Below are 17079 nucleotides of genomic sequence, written 5' to 3'. Positions count from 1 at the left end.
CTTAAATGTTTGAAAATTGGCAAACATATTTTTATATACATTGAATGAAACGTACAATTTGTTCCAAATTTTATCGCTTAGTCGAGCCGTTTCTAAATCAATTCTCGACCAATATACGAATCCTAAAACACCTTTAAGGACTTCATTTTCGAGAAATTATTCAGGGGAGAGTCCCAGACAACCTATTTGCTCCCGAATATTGTCACGCCCTCCCTCTTTCCGATTTGTGTACTCTAATTTCAATCATGACAACCTCCAAAACCGGAAGCTTAATCCGCCTTGGCAAGAGTTTAGATTTAATGATCCTGTGAGAGTAATCTAGCTTTGGTTAATATATTCAAGCAGCCCTGTACGATGGAGTCTATGATCTAATTCAATTGATAGTTTGAAGAAAGATCCATAACCTTCTATGGCGCTATCTAACATCTATCTAATATACTATGATTTGATTCAAGGGCAAAAAACTCAAAAATTCACAAAATTAATTTTGCTCAGGGACTGTACAAATGGTGTCAAACTCTTTTTTCTTCAAAAATATGACCCCTCCCCCCTTTCTTCCTCTGTCACACTTCGCCTTACCCCGTCCCCTTTCTGACACGTCACGCTGTTTTCATAAGCATAGTGTCATAAAGTATGACCGCCCCGAAGAGTTGAGCCTCCTCCCCGCCTTGTTTCAGAATTGTCCATTTTCGTGGAGGGGCGGTACGGAAAGGACAGTTGAAGATTGAAATATTTAAGTGCGCAATTGGTTCTAGAGCTGAATGCGTCAACTTGGAATTTAAGAAATCAGCCAAAGAGGTAAAACATTTATATTTTAAGCGGCCAAGGCAGATGTCTCATTGGACAGGTCAAATCCTGCGTAAGTGGGTGGTTCTTGGTTTTACTTCTTTCAGCAGCCATTGGTTAGAGACAACAACGCCTCCGGTAATTAATTTCAATTGAAAATTGCCGAGAGCAGGGTTGACGCAAAGCTTGTCAGTTTTACTTTCTCGCCAACTCATTGCAGTTATTGCTGCAATTTAAACATTTCAGGTCTAAATAATCACATAACGAAAATATACTATAGCATATCGCCAAAATAATGCTGAACTCGAAAATATGGTACGCGTCCTTTCTTCTTCCTCTACCTATTTTAAAGAATGGGCTAGTTTTATCAAATGATTGACAAGGGTCATGTGTTCGCGGTCGGACAACAAAATATGCGTAATGTAACACAAACAAATATGACAAATGCGTAATGTAGCACTTCTTGTTAATCCTTCCCTTTCCCTTGTCACAAATTGTCAATTTTACGAACCCCTTTCTCTTCAAAGCACGACATCATTTGTAGACGGCACCATACAACAACTAAACATTTATGAATATAAAAAAGCCCATTCCCCAGTTAATGATTTTAAATAGTTTCTATTCTAGTGAGACTAATTCAAATTACTAATTTAAACTGCAGAATCGGCGATCTTCTGCTCATTTAATGGGATTTTTTCCCCCTTCATCAGATATAGATTTTATACCTGCTTTAACACCCACTCATTTAACAGCACAGTTGCTGGGCGTAGTCAGACAACCAGAGAATATTTTACGTCAAATAATTTTAGGAGCTCATAGCTTATCATTTTTAAGGTTTATTGATGCGTATCACTGCATCAATAAATCTTTTATCTTTCATGCACAGCGTGGACCTGGCTTTTCAGTCAGAGCTATATTATCGAGTTGGGCTCAAAATAGAACTATTTTTCCCTCCGTTGCAACGTTGTTGCTTATTTTCTCGAAGGACTTCTCACGGAAAAATACTACGCCCAAAAAGCACAAGATATCTTGTCATCTTTTGGATATCGACAACACCCTTTTAGTAGAAATGAAACTTGCAACGACTTCTCAAAAACATATCATATTTAAAGAAAGAAATCGGAACTGTATAGGAATAAATAACTAACACAACCATTTACTACAAAATAATTAGAAAAATTTAAAATAACAGACATTTAAACTTAAGGGAAATTAGTGTTTTGAAGCTTAGCAGGTAATCCCGCTCACCCAAATATCTCCAAATGGAATGTAATAGAACTCGCAATAGGACCGTTTCCAAAATTTTAAAAGTATTTTTATCTGAAAGAGCATGCTTAAAAACATAGGATCTGACCATTTTTTAAATAATTTATTTAATTTTAATATTTTAAAAATATTACTTAAATCAGCGGGCTTTCAATGTTTATGCTTCTGTCCGATGACATCACAAATGATGAAATGCCATTTTGTGTTTCCATTCACAGAGCAAAATATTTAATTCGCATCTTTACTCACGTGTATTGGCAACGATATGGTTGATAGCAAGCGTAGCTCTCAATTTTAATTCGCTTCTTGATTATCATAACGTGGAATCGCGGTAGAAAGATGCGGCAAATTGCATCATTTGTGACGTCATCAAGACCATGCCTTGTTTTAAAAATTGGATATTTAAAAAAATTAATTAAAAAATAACTGTTGGGAAAATGAAAGTATTTTCTGGGTCCATGTCATTTTTTCTGCTTATTCTACCAATTTCAGTGAAATAAGTACTACTTTTGACTAAGGAAACAACCCAATTAGAATAGGGAAGTTGCAACCTATTAAATGTTCATATTTTGGCTATTGGATATTGTTAATTGACCCTCAAAACTAAAAAATTCACCATCGTCGAATTTTAAAACACCGTGGCTGATTTTTAATGAATTTTTAAAAATCCACGCGCAAAAGTGCGCTTTTCTGAAACGTCACGAGCCTACGTCACAGGGCGCGAATGGGCAGCCTTCCGCCGAAGATCTCTCGTTTTCGCTAGGGATATTTTGAGCGCGCTGATATTTATTAATAGCGCGCTTTTTTAGAAATTCAATAATCCTTTTGAACACACTATGGAGACTGGATTCGTTAAAGCACAATCTAAATAATCTTCGTCATGTAACATCAATGATTATATTCAAATATTTCCGAGAGGATGAGAGGTTTAATGTTCCAGAAACGCGAGGAGTTAAATGGGAGGAGATAAGCCTTTTACGTTTCGTCTTCGAAGTCGAATGCGTGACCTTCGGCTTCTCCCAAATCGGAAGAGCGCATGACGTCACTTCCTATGCCATTTGACGTCACAAGCGCTTGAACTTTAAAAATTAATTTAAAAAAAAACTACTTATCGTATCGCAAAATTTTTTTCACCTATGATGTTCATACGTGTTACTCTATCATATAAAAATAAAATTGAAAAATCGAAAACTTCCCTATTAGCAGCAGGCTAGATGAGAGGACTTGCCAGTCTAGATGAAAACTAGTAGTCCGCCCCTTGAGGGGGGCTCGGCCCGGAATCGGAATAGTAAAAATTTGACAAGTTTTAGGAAGGAAAGGGGGAGGGGGGCGGTCTAGGAACCAAACTGACAAAGGGCTCGCCTTGGCTTACGGCCGCCCTGGTTTGCAGTCGTTTTGATATACAACATCTAACTAGCAGGTAAGTAAACATACTTATTTACAAATGTTAATTTTTTCCTTACATTCATAAAGATGTATATAAAACACAGATTATTAAATATAAGGTGCAATTTTGTAGTTCAGTTTCTCCGAGTTTGGCTAGTAGCTAGCAAGACTGATATAGGAAATTCGCTTACTTCCATTACAATTTTAAGTTAGCGTAATTATTTTTCATCCAACATAATGTACACACAGTGAAGATGGTCATCATCGCATATGAACACAAGTAAAATGTTTTTGAAAACAGTGCGAAATTTTCGGAAGCTCGCCCCCCCCCCTCCCGTAAAAACTCTTCAAATATGCACATAAAAATCATCGACAAAAATCATTTTTAAAGTTTTTTTTTTTTAAATATTTTTTCAGTTTTAAAATGTGTTGCCAGTCCAAAATTTTCGGATCACAAACATCCCTGGAAGAAGGTATGGATATTTTATTTTGTTGCTGGTAGTGGTGCAACCAGAATTTTTTTCTTGCGTGGGAAGAGAAAGGGGGTGGGGGGGGGGGGGTCATAACGACACAGCGAAATAAAAGAAATCAGAATGCTCATATTTTAACCATTCCACAGGTGCTACTTTCCCATGCATCTACCATCAAATGCAGGCAATTTTTCTTTTATAAAAGAGATTTTAATCTAGACATGATAGCGTGTGTGCATTATTCAAAAAAGCGATGCCCTGCTGACGGGCATCAAAAAAAAAAAAAAAAATGTCTTTTCATTTGTTTATTTCGTGATCACCCAGTGCACTGACCTCTGTGAACCGGGTCAAACCACGCCCATTTGAGAATACGCATCAGATAAAGGCTGGTTCGGAAATTTTTATTAATCTGCAGACCATACTCGACGAGAACTATGGAGATACGTAATTAGCTTGTAAAATATTATCAACTGAATGTTGGACCTTCATCCTTTAAAGTTCGCGCTTGAGTGAATTTTCTTTTAATCACATTTTGTTGTTGATTTACATCTAACAGGGCATTTTTGATTCCCGCCTATTGCTGCGCATGAATTTCAACAGGAAGACATTTAAAGTAGGGATGCACTGATCGGCTGAGTACTTTAATATTCGGAAACCGAATAGTAAACTATTCTGAATCATGCTACAATCGGTTAGTTAGAGGGGAGGGGGGGGGGGACTTTTTTTTATATACATTGAATGAAACTTACGGTACCTTAGTGCGAAACTAACTCAAAATATGTTTCTTCCTAACATTATCATATTCAAAATAATTTTAAGTCTTTAATAAGTATCCTTTGTCAAAAAAAAAAAAAAAATAATAATAATAATAAATAAATAAATAAATAAATAAATATAAAAAATTAAATAAATAACTAAATTAAAAAAATGATCTGGCCAATGTTTGAATAAGACTCCTCAAATTTAATTAAGATAAAAATATTTATCAGTTACTGAAGAGATTAAGATAGCAGAAAATCACTTGAATAAACTATAATTTGTGATGATATTTTAAATAACTTGCGTTTGTATTTGTATTAAACATAAATGCAAGATTCGTCGTAAACATGATTAAATCACATACTAGCAGGAAATAAAATAATAATCAATTTATGCGGATTTGCAGATAAACATAAAACAAAATAGCTATTTACAACATCAATTTGCTTTTGGAGTGAGTTATTTAATTTTTTTTTAATTTTTATTTTGATTAATAATTACGCTTTGTACATACATTTAGGATGAAAAGTGGAAAAGCACATTCCTATTTCAAAAAAGACAAAATAGCTAAAACAGTTTCTAATTTTAAACTGGCATAAAACAAAAATACCAAACACATTTTTTTCTTTTGTTGGCAACTATTTGGTATTTGGCCGATTATTCGGTCAGAATATTAACCGAATATTCGCAAAACATGGCATTAAGCGCATCTCCAAGAGTCTTTTTTTTTTTTTTTTTTTTTTTGCACAGTAAATTAAAAACCTCGAGTACTTATTCAAACGCTCGCTCAGATTTTCTGAAGAGAGAAGGTTGTCAGAAAAAGAAAATCGTGTAACTTTTGCATGGGTTAGTTGTATTAATTTTAACTGAAGTTTAAGTATCGTGCGAATGACAGTTTTGAAATACTTCCAGCAAGTTACGAGTGAAATCATCAATCCATGTGCTATCCAGTTGAAGTACAATGAAAATAAAAAATAATATTTTGTGCTCGTAGTAGATTTAAGTGTTTAATATTTAAGTCATTTCTTTTTCTGGTAACGGTGTGTGAAAGGGGGGGGGGGATTAAAATCAAGGCAGCAGCCTGTAAAAATCTTCCGGAGAGTAAAAAACCCGAAAAATCTTTCACTCTTCTTCCCCAGATTGTTAACAAACTATTTCAAGTCACGATTTCCCAAATTGAGATTGTTTAAAAATTCGTGAGAAAAGTTCCCAAATCCATTGACAATATCCATTTTCAACTAAATGTAAATTTCGCAACTGCGAAGACTTTTGAATTTCTCCAAAACTGCCCCTGAACCAAATGCCAACATAAGAAAAATAGGGAAAAAAAAGCACACATTCTCTTAAAACAAGGTAAATATGAAATTTCAATTTAAAACGGATATAGAAACGATCGGATGATTTCAGCTCATAAAAGGTTCGAAGTTAAAGATCATTTAATAAAAGATTAAGAACACGAAACGGAAAATGGAATGAAATGAAAGTAATTTGCATATTAAAGATAAAATTCCCGAAGATCGTGCTTTGCACTAGTTATTATTAGAAATGTGCACTTCAGGCAAAAGAATCCGAGTAATTCAATATGATAATGGCTGGTTGTCACGCCAGGAAGAAGCAACGACTGTGTAATGGAGTAAAAGAATTTTATTTTCTTCACGTTTTAACACAAAAAATAGATTGCTAATAGATCGGAGAGCAATTAAAGCAAGCAGAAAAATGCGCAACATTAAAATGTATAGATTTTGATTAAATTTAATCGTTAATAATAAAATGAAGTAAATTATCCAGCAATAAAAGTTTGCGGAAATGAAAAAAAAAAAAAAATCTCTCAAGCTATCAAAACGCTTTTCAAAAAAAAAAAAAAAAAAAAAAGGGGGGGGGGGGGGCTAATCAACTAGTCTATTAAGATACATCTTCTGGCTCAGAAGGAGGGTCATTAGACACTGTAATATGAGCATGGGAGACGAGGGATGGAGAGGGGATGCTATCCAAGAAATTTTTCGAAATTTAAGCTCTGAAAACGTCAAATATGGCCATCTTCGATGATGACTTAAGGGGAAGAAATGGGGTTCGCAACTTTTCCCCAAATTGAAACGCTCATTACGCAATAATAGGCAGTCTTTGATCACGTTAGAGAAAAAGATGGAGTTCGGGGATTCGCTCTAAAAAATTTTCTAAATCAAAGTTGTAACAACGCACCCGAAATTGTGCTAAGGTACCGTCCGTGATTGCCACATTTGTGGTCCTATACTGTACGTAGCTCTAGCGGAATGATTCCACATCCTCCTTTGGCAATTGTACGTCAATTGTTGCGTAACAATTTCCGCGTATCATTTAGTAAAATATTGTTCACATGCTGATGCGCGTTTAATTCAACGCAACGATTTTTCATGTCGTTTGCTAAAGCAGCGTAAGTGAACAGCCCTTCGCATTATTAGTCAATGAACTCCCATGTAGATAGATAGCTTGGCACATGACTAAATAACGTGCGCCTTGATCGCATCAGGTGAGCAGTACTAAGAAGCTCACTTTTTTAATACCTTCCAAAACTCATTTCACATATTGTTCTTTTTTTTTTCCATATTCTGTCCTCCCCTCACCCCCCTCTTCCTAATGGTATTCAAATGAAATTTTCATAAAAACCTGCTTGCTCTGAAACGCAGCCTTTTTACTTTCTTCTATATCTAATATATAGAAGAAAGTATTGGATTCGTGCAAATTTTCGAATTTCGAATTTTGACGGATTCGAACGTTTTGAGGTGTGCTGAGTCCATTTCGACTATTTTTGGAAAATGTCTGTCTGTCTGTGTGTGTGTATGTATGTATGTGTGTATGTATGTATGTATGTATGTGTGTGTGTGTGTCACGTCTGTGTGTGACCAGTTTTTTGTGGCCGCTCTACAGCAAAAACTATCGCATGAAATTGAACGAAATTTGGTACACATATGTGACCCTATGTGAACTTGTGCCCATTGGTTTTTGGCGCGAATTCCTCCAAGGGGGGTGGAGAAATGGGACGTTTTTTGAGATGCGTGATTGCTATTCTTCAGGAAGTAACTGGCGGAATCAAACAAAATTTGGTCCATATGTTGCCTCTAACTGGAGCAGGTGCTGATTCAATTTTGGTGTCAATAGCTCAAACGGGGGTTGAGTTATAGAACGTTTTTTGTCGTGAATTGTGACTGCTGTATCTCAAGAAATAACGAACGGAATCAAACAAAAATTTTTTGACAAGTAGCCCTTAGTGGGTATAAGAGCTGATTTTATTTTGGTGTTAACAGCTAAAAAGGGGGTAGCGCAATCGCCCGTTCTTTTTTTCCATTGTGAGTGCCCTATCTCAAGAAGTAATGCTACGTTCTGTTTGAAATTTGGAATATATGTGAATCCATACGTAAACAGGCTTTGGTTCAATAATTTTGACTCCAATCGCTCCAAGAGGTGTTGATTTTTTTTTTTTTTTTTGCGAATGAAAATAGTTTTATTAATGCAACAATAAGAAAAACTAGTATGTTGTGGCCATCACGAAACTTTCTTCTATATTTTTCCTTTTTCTGATCCCTCCCCATGCTTGACGAGGAAGCAATATTCCTAACAAAAAGAAAATTACACATGCAAAAACTTGACGACCATCCCAATGTCTGAATTATTGTAAAAACAAAACAAAGAGCGAAAATTGAAAGTTACTTTAAAAGCTTAACTTGAATTAATTACAAATATTTTATTTATTAACAAACATAAGATGGCAACAGTTAAAAATTTTAAATCATTGAGATAATATTTCCTATCATTTCCATACAATTAAAATCACGAGAAATACGCAGACGACAATTTATTACGATTAATCTTTCTTATTGTTGCATTAATAAAAATATTTTTATTCGCAAAAAAAAAAAAAAAAAAAAAAAAAAAAAAAAAATCAACACCTCTTGGAGCGATCGGCGTCAAAATCGAACCAAAGCCTGTTTACATATGGATTCACATATATTCCAAATTTCAACCAGAACGTAGCATTACTTCTTGAGATAGGGTACTCAAAATTGAAAAAAAGAACGGGTGATTGCGCTACCCCCTTTTTAGCTGTTGACACAAAAATAAAATCAGTTCTTATACCCACTAAGGGTTACTTGCCGATAAATTTTTCTTTCATTCCGTTCATTATTTCTTGAGATACAGCAGTCACAATTGACGACAAAAAACGTTCTATAGCTCAACCCCCGTTTGAGTTATTGACACCAAAATTGAATCAGCACCTGTTCCTGTTAATACCAACATATAGACCAAATTTTGTTTGATTCCGCCAGTTACTTCCTGAGGAATAGCAAGCACGCGTAACTCGAAAAACGTCCCATTGCTCCACCCCCCTTGGAGGAATTCGCGCCAAAAACTAATGGGCACAAGTTCACATAGGGGCACATATGTGTACTAAATTTCGTTCGATTTCATGCGGTAGTTTTTGTTGTAGAGCGGCCACAAAAAACTGGTCACACACAGACGTGACACACATACATACACACACACACATACATACACACACACACACATACATACACACACACACACAGACAGACAGACATTTTCCAAAAATGGTCGAAATGGACTCAGCACACCTCAAAACGTTCGAATCCGTCAAAATTCGAAATTCGAAAATTTGCACGAATCCAATACTTTCTTCTATATATTAGATATAGAAGAAAGTAATAAATCGTAATAGATTGTCGTCTGCGTATTTCTCGTGATTTTAATTGTATGGAAATAATCGGAAATATTATCTCAATGATTTAAAATTTTTAACTGTTGCCATCTTATGTTTTTTAATAAATAAAATATTTGTAATTAATTCAAGTAAGGCTTTTAAAGTAACTTTCAATTTTCGCTTTTTGCTTTGCTTTTACAATAATTCAGACATTGGGATGGTCGTCAAGTTTTTGCATGTGTCATTTTGTTTTTGTTAGGAATATTGCTTCCTCGTCAAGCATGGGGAGGGATCAGAAAAAGGAAAAATATAGAAGAAAGTTTCGTGATGGCCACAACATGCTAGTTACTTTTGAAGCCTTTAAAACCGAGAAACCTTTTTTATTTTCTTCGCAAAAATACAAAAAAATTTAAATATTATTTCAGTCATCGAAAATTATTAAGGAGCAGGGACCGGGAGCCGGACTGCTATTGCGCTGTTTTTTCCTGGGGCTAGTTTTTTTAATAATTATTCATCTATTTATTCAATCAACCTAGAAATTAAATTTTTAATTAGTAGCCAGTGGACGGTGGACACTTTTAATGTAGTAGCCAATTTTGTTATTAAGAGTAATCCCTTAATCCGGGGCTTTTCTTTTTTCAATGAAAACATTAAAGCAACCCTTAAGCCACAATGTGAAAGGTAAGGTGTGGATAAAAAGATTTTGCATAGGTTTTGACTTGTTGTTACACTGCAAAAATATTTTTTCAAAGTGGAAAGTAGGAAATAAAAAAAACTAATATTGCTTTAATCATCAATTCTTGAAAAACAAAATATTTCTGTTAATTACGCTATTATTTCTTTGATGTTCTTTTTTACAATAAAAATTGGAAATTAAAATCTGAAACTCAAAAGCGTCCATAAATGTAATGTATTGTACAGTAAAACTGCTGCAGCCGGAGCATATCAGGAACTGGAGTCGGACGGAGCAATCGATTATTATCTAGGAGCAGAGCTGGAGCCAGGGCCCGATTAACCAATGAAATTGGGAAGCTCAGTCTTATTTTGCCCGCCCCCCCCCCCCTCCAATTTTTGTTGAGAATTCTTTGCACATTGAAACAAAACTCACCAATTATTAAATACTACAAGCATCATTTCTAAAACTGATTACCAGAATTCTGATTAAAGGTGACTCCTCCCTCCATTTCCCAAGGTATAGAAATTTTGTATATTACATATGTTTGCTCACAGGGGCGTGCACAGAGTGTGTGTGGGGGGGGGGGAGTAAGGACACTTGTTGGCCCGGGCCCGAGTCTTAAGGGGGCCCAATATTTTTTAAACTATGGGTGAAATATAGGGGTAAACAATATGGGGGGGGCCCAAAATTTCTGTGCAAGCCTTTGTTTGCTCTTATTACAGCGAATAAGGGAGGTTAGTTGCTGAATCAGACTTATCACTTCACAAAATTGTAATGAAAGTACATTGTATAACAGTTGGACCAAATTTTATTGAAAAAAGTTCTAATGTTTGCATCTCATTAAAACTGCATTTAAAAGCAGAAACTAAAAAATTTAAGCACACTTTTCAGTCATTTTTGGGCCCCTTGAAAATTCTGAGGGGAAGCTCATGCTTCCTGAGGCTTTTGGGTAATCCAGGCTCTGGATGGAGCATCTCCGCTCCGGAGCAATATTTTCGGCTCCGGCTTCCTGCTAAGAAATAAATCTAACACCAACTCTTACACACAACAGTGGTGATCACTTGAAACAGTCCCGGAAATAACACAAAAAGTGAAATCTGATATTAATTTCAGATGAATACATAAAAGAGAAAAAGTATCTTGTTTGAACGTATAAATGTTCCTTTGTTTCGCTGAAGAATAAAGGCTGCCTCTGCGTAAAACGAACAAAAGATAGGGTTGGGAAATATAAAAAAAAAAGTTTCCGGTTGCTTGTTCAGAACAGAAGTTCAAGAAATTTTAAAATGCGCATTTTAAAAAATAATACCGAGCGGTTCCTGTTTTTTTTTTTTTTTTCTTTTTTGGAAATTTTTAATTTTAATTGGCTGTGAAAGGAAAATGCTTTTACAAATTGACTCTCACGGGCAACGCTGTGGAGGGAATTCTTTTATACAATAGTGCATGATTCATCGAAGATAATCAATTTTCGTGAACATTATAACTTTTTCTCTAAGTGTCTGCACACAGAATGTTTTTTCTTCCAAGTTACACCAGACTCACATAATGATGCAACTTAACTATCTACACTGTCAAAAAAATCCCTTTTTATACGCTAAATTTTCCCTCATTTTGCGACGAGAAATATCTGTCTTTCGAAAAATCATATTTATCTGTCATTTCTCGCAAAAAGACAGAAACTTTCTCTCAAGGCGGCGCGCGCATGCGTAGTTGACACTTTTATCGTTCTTCACCGTCTAGCCGTCTAGCCCGCCAAAGATAAACCCAGCCTGCCGGAGAGCTGCTGCTGATATCGGTAATGTGAATTCGGGACTTCAAAAATAATCTTCAGCAGGACTAATTTATCCGTATGGTTATTGGGTGAGTACTTATTTTATAATTTGATTCCATAAATATGTATTGTTCCTCTTTACTTGAAAGCAGTACGTAATATAGATTGAAAACAAAAAAAAGTTTCTTAAATTCGAAGATGAGTTTACGCCGCCATATTTGAATTTGTATTAAAACAAAGCTTCTATTTGTATTGTGCAGGAACATAACAGGGCTTATGCGAAGCTTCAAACGTACTTTTATTTGGGCTTACTGAAAAAGATTTGCATTAAACCTCTTAAGGATTGTTTTGGAAGTCAAATCGGGGTTGAGACCACGGCATTTCCATATTAAAAGTTGTTACGTAAATTGATTTTACAGTAGCGAGACAAAAATGTTCCTTTTGTTAACTTTCCAATAAGCCTTGAGAAAGGTTTTTGTTAAAAAATTTTAATAAAAATAGTGTAATTTCGTTTTATTAAAAAGTTGTCATTGTTGAAAATGATAATAGAAATTCGTATGCTAAAGAATAAATTTTTGTTTCTATTACTTGAAATAATCTATAAATTAAATTATTCAAATTGAATAGTTCAAATATATCTTTATTTGAAATAATTTATATTTGAGCGAAACTTTTAAATTTCTCTATCGATGAAGATATTTTCCTTATGTTATGAAATTTAAAATATTCTGTATCATAGAATTCGATTATTTTCATTTTTAATTCACAGGCCTGGATCTATAAATTTTGGGCTGCAATGCCAAAAATCTGTAGGGCTCCCTAACCGCCCACTAAGTTGCTCTATTCCCCCCCCCCTCCAAGAGTGATAATTGTACGGTTTTAACTGCTTCATTATTTCTACTTAAATTTCGAATTCATTTATTTAAATGTTTTATTTATTTATTATTATTGTTAAAAGGTTTTTAGCTTGTTTAAATGCTTTTGGGTAGCTGTGTGGAGTTTTTATCCAGATTTTTAGAAACTCATTTTATTAATAAGTTATATAAGCAAGAAAACAAGTGTGTCATAACTTTACATTGCCCCCCTCCCCCACCGTCCTTGCTTATATGCTTTAGTAATATGTGATGAGTTTAAATTTTTCTCACATTTGTACCAAAACATTGAAAAATATATTGAACTGTTAAAAGACTTAATCTCAGATTTTAATAATTTATTTTTTTATTTGGTTTCTTGGGATGTGGCTTCCTCTGAGACGTGCTCCCGCCCCTCCCTTTCCCCCCCTTGCTGTGGGATCTATAGGTAGATAGATCCGGGCCTGGCAATTCAAGCGAGGGTGTTATTTTTTAAACTATTAGACTTGCTGAAAATGAATATAGCTAATCAAATGTCGTTTTCTGTTTGTGATTGAGGCTTTAACAAGAGAAACTTTCTGTTTTTAATATTTTTTTATAAAGGATAGAATAAATATAATTCTTATTTTGGTGCGCTTTCAGAGCTAGATGCCATCAACACTTAATATCTTTGCCTCAATAGCAACTAATAATTTTTCGTGTCATAGTCAAATTGCAGTTGGAAATCAAACAGGATATTAATTTGAAATGAATTGAATTCAGTTCAAATGAATTAAATTTCATTTAGCTTTATATTTGGTTTCAAAACTTAATTTCAGAACTTTGCGTGTAAAACAAATATGCATATGTAGGTGAAAGCTCAAATTAGCGATAATTGTTTAAGTAATCGAATGATGTGATAATTAGAATATAAATGGGGCATTCCACGGTATTTTTGACATTATGTAGAGTCCGTAACGTGACCTTTTTTTGCCATAACTTTTTAATTTACCGCATGATTTGCAAATTATTTTAATTTGAGCTGGGTGTGTTGGTAGGAAAATATCAAAATAAAATAATATGCTAATCAAACAGCAAATTAAAAAGTTATGGCAAAAAAAGGTCACGTTACGGACTCTACATAAATGCCAAAAATACCTTGGAATGCCCCAAATACTTCTTACTAGAAAGTTATATAGCATTTTAAATAAAAATCAAAATGTAGCTAAAACAGTTAGAAAAGGTCCATTTCAGCCAACAATTCCACTGTGTTATAAAACATTACTATTTTTGGCTTCCTTAACTGGTTTTCCATCTCCAGCTCAGTCACTTTCTTATGCCGGGCTGATGAGTGCTAATAAGCACGAAACTGCAGTCCTCGACTGGAAATGACTGAGCTGGCGGTGTATTTCATGTATTATTACTATTTGTGTCAGTGATACTTTTTCAGAATGTTAGGGGAAAATTTTTATGGGGTTAATATCCAAACCCCTTTTTGGCCACATGTTGATTGTATTGCTTTTTGCATTGAAGTACTTTGCTAGCTTTTTTAATATTCAAATTTATGAAAAAACCAGGTAATGTAATGTTGAAACAGAATCAACTGAATATTTATAATTTTAGCATCCTTATAGATTTTTAACTAGGGAGGCACCAAATACTCGATTTTAGTCTAACAACCCATTGATATTACATTAACTTTACTATAACTAATTCATTTAAAAATGAAACATTAACCAGAAAAAAATAAGTTTGTATCATACTATCAAGTGTTCAAAAGCCAATTTAACTGCTAATTTTGTCTATTAAATGTGCTGCCGAAAATATCTCCATTTCGTAAATAGTAGAAAAGTTGAGCAATAATATTTGGAAGGAAACATTAAATGTTGCAGTATTTTAATTTTTGAAGTTTTACAGTCATAGGAAATATTAAATAGAGATGCACGAAATATCGTTTTGGTAGGGTACAGAGTACTCGACCAATTATGTTTTGAATGAACCATTGACATAGGACTCGATAAATTTTGAACTCATATGAATAGCTATATAGACCTCCACATAATAGTTTTCAAAACAAATTCCAGCTAAAATTCGATTTTATTTAAAATGTTATGTTTATGTCAAATTTTACGAAAAAGTTTTTTTTTTTTGATTAAAAACAAATAAAAGGTATGGTTAATCAAGTTGGAATTAATACAAATTATATGAATCTATTATAGTTCTAGTCGTCCGACAAACATGAATAATGTTTTTAAGCAAATAAAACAATGTGTATAATACAAAATAAACAACAAATAAACATTTGTATTTTTAAACACAAATGTTCTGGAGCACTGCTGACACATGTTTCGGCGTCACAAGCAATGGTTTTTTCAATTCACAAACGGTAATCTTATCGATGTAAAGACATCCATCTTTTTTTTTTTTTTTTTTGTCGTTACAAATACTTTGTACTTTTTCATTCATTGAAATATGTGTATTGAACAATATTTAATTTTTTACAACTACCTGGTATTGACCAAGTCAGTGGCATACATAGCACCCTCGCAAGGGAAGGGTGCACGCTCTAAAATAAAATAACACTATGTTAAAAATTTTAAAAATTCATACAGAACCGGAGGGGGGGGGGGGGGGGGGTCAAAGAAATCTATGTACTCTACTGAGCCGGGTACATCATCAACATCAAAATTTGGCCAAGTATGAGTACTTGGTGAATTGGCCAAGTACTCGGTACGTCTAATTAAAAACTCAAAATGAGTCGATTATTTTTTAAACAATTAAATATTGAAATGAAAACTATCAAGAACTATTTGTGCTAAAAAGTTGATTATTTACATATTGATATTCTGTGTTTTAGATTTTCCCGACATTGATGATGTGTAAAATTGTGGGTGTATTCTGTTAACACCTTTCTTCTTAGGACCTTTTGGTAAGCTCATATTATATTTAAGTTGGAACCCAGCACCGAAGTTGGACAATGTCTAAAAATAAATGCCCACAACATGAATGGATCATGAGCAAATATGGCCAATGGGGTCGTTTCCCGAAATTTTAAAAATATTTTTTCTAAAAGAGCATGCTAAAAACATAGGAACTGACCATTTTTTAAATATATAATTTCAAAGTTTAATATTTAAAAAAATATTTTAACCAGTGCGCAGATTCAATTTCAGTTTTTTCGCTTCTGTTCATAACATCACAAATGAGGAAAGGCCGTTCGCTGATGCCATTCGAGCAGAGCGCAATATATCGTTCACATCTTTACTCACATACTGATATGGTTGAAAAGCAAGCATAGAGCGCAATATTCAGTTCACTTCTGAATTATCATAACCTGAAAATGAAGTCGACGGCAAGCATCAGCATTCACAGTACGCCACTGGAGTACGTGCCAAATTTGATCATTTGCGACATCAGAAAGACCATGCCTTGTTTGAAAAATCGTACCTTTTATTTAAAAAAAGTGGAAAATTAACCGTTTTGTAAATAAGATTTTCCTTGCTCCATGTTTTTTTTTGCTCATTCTATCAACTTCAGTGGCAAAACGTATTACTTTTGACTGATGGAAACAACTCCATTCGGGTTTCCAAATTTATTTTCGGAGTTAGTGCGTTTTGAATTTCCTCAATCGCAATCATGCAAATTGATAGTGACCCAAGTCTGACTTCATATTTAAAAGATGGGTGAAATACTCCATACATTTCTAACTAAGCCAAATAGATGTCAGAAAAGTCATTTTTAACTCTAAGGTATTTGAGTTAAATTTTCAATTTAACGATGTCTATTGAATATTTACAGTTAGAAAAGCATGTTCAATTGTCCATAGTGAAAAAATTTGTTCTAATGTGACTTAATTTTATTCTTCTGTGAGCCAGGGTTGGCTTTCTGCCGGCAGAGAACTAGTTTTTGCCGTGCCAGTGGCAGAAACTGGCAAAAACTAAAAAGCATCTTTAATTACTTAAGTGATTGCTAAATGATATTCGTTTAAGTAAACTAAAATATTAAACTTCATTTCATCATTTAAAAAAAAATAAAATCCTATGCTAATGCCCTTCATTTTGTTCAAGAAGGGAACTTTTCAATTGCAGATGCTCGTAATGTTTGGATTAATCTAACAAAGGACGAAAAATCATATAGGTGCTCATGCAAGAGGAGCGACATACAAAATTAAAAGGCATTTCTGATTGTAATTTGCTCACTTATATGCTTCATCTAAATTGTTTGTGATTGAAATTATCACGTGCTTCAAGAAGAAAGTGCCAGAATTTTACTTGCCAAATATTAACACAGATTTTGTACCTAATGTCACAGCTTTGCAAAGCAAATTGGCCCTACTTCTCGAAACTTATTATTCCAGTTGAATTTCTCCCACTACCCCAGTTACTACATGGTGGGACCAGTTAAAAAAAATATACGATAGATGAAAGCTTCACGAACATTGCTTG

The 17079-nt window shown here is 34.2% G+C and overlaps 1 protein-coding gene across 1 annotated transcript in view; it reads right to left on the bottom strand.

Annotated features, from left to right (window-relative positions):
• The window catches only part of LOC129224313 (rho GTPase-activating protein 39-like), an 89458-nt gene that overhangs the window by 52307 nt on the left and 20072 nt on the right, over positions 1-17079 (bottom strand). The gene's annotated exons all lie outside the window — the stretch shown is intronic.

This window comes from Uloborus diversus, chromosome 6 (assembly GCF_026930045.1).
Source record: "Uloborus diversus isolate 005 chromosome 6, Udiv.v.3.1, whole genome shotgun sequence".
NCBI classification, from domain to species: domain Eukaryota; kingdom Metazoa; phylum Arthropoda; class Arachnida; order Araneae; family Uloboridae; genus Uloborus; species Uloborus diversus.
Note: the sequence above shows the minus strand (reverse complement) of the source record. Positions and strands in the feature narration are given on the sequence as shown.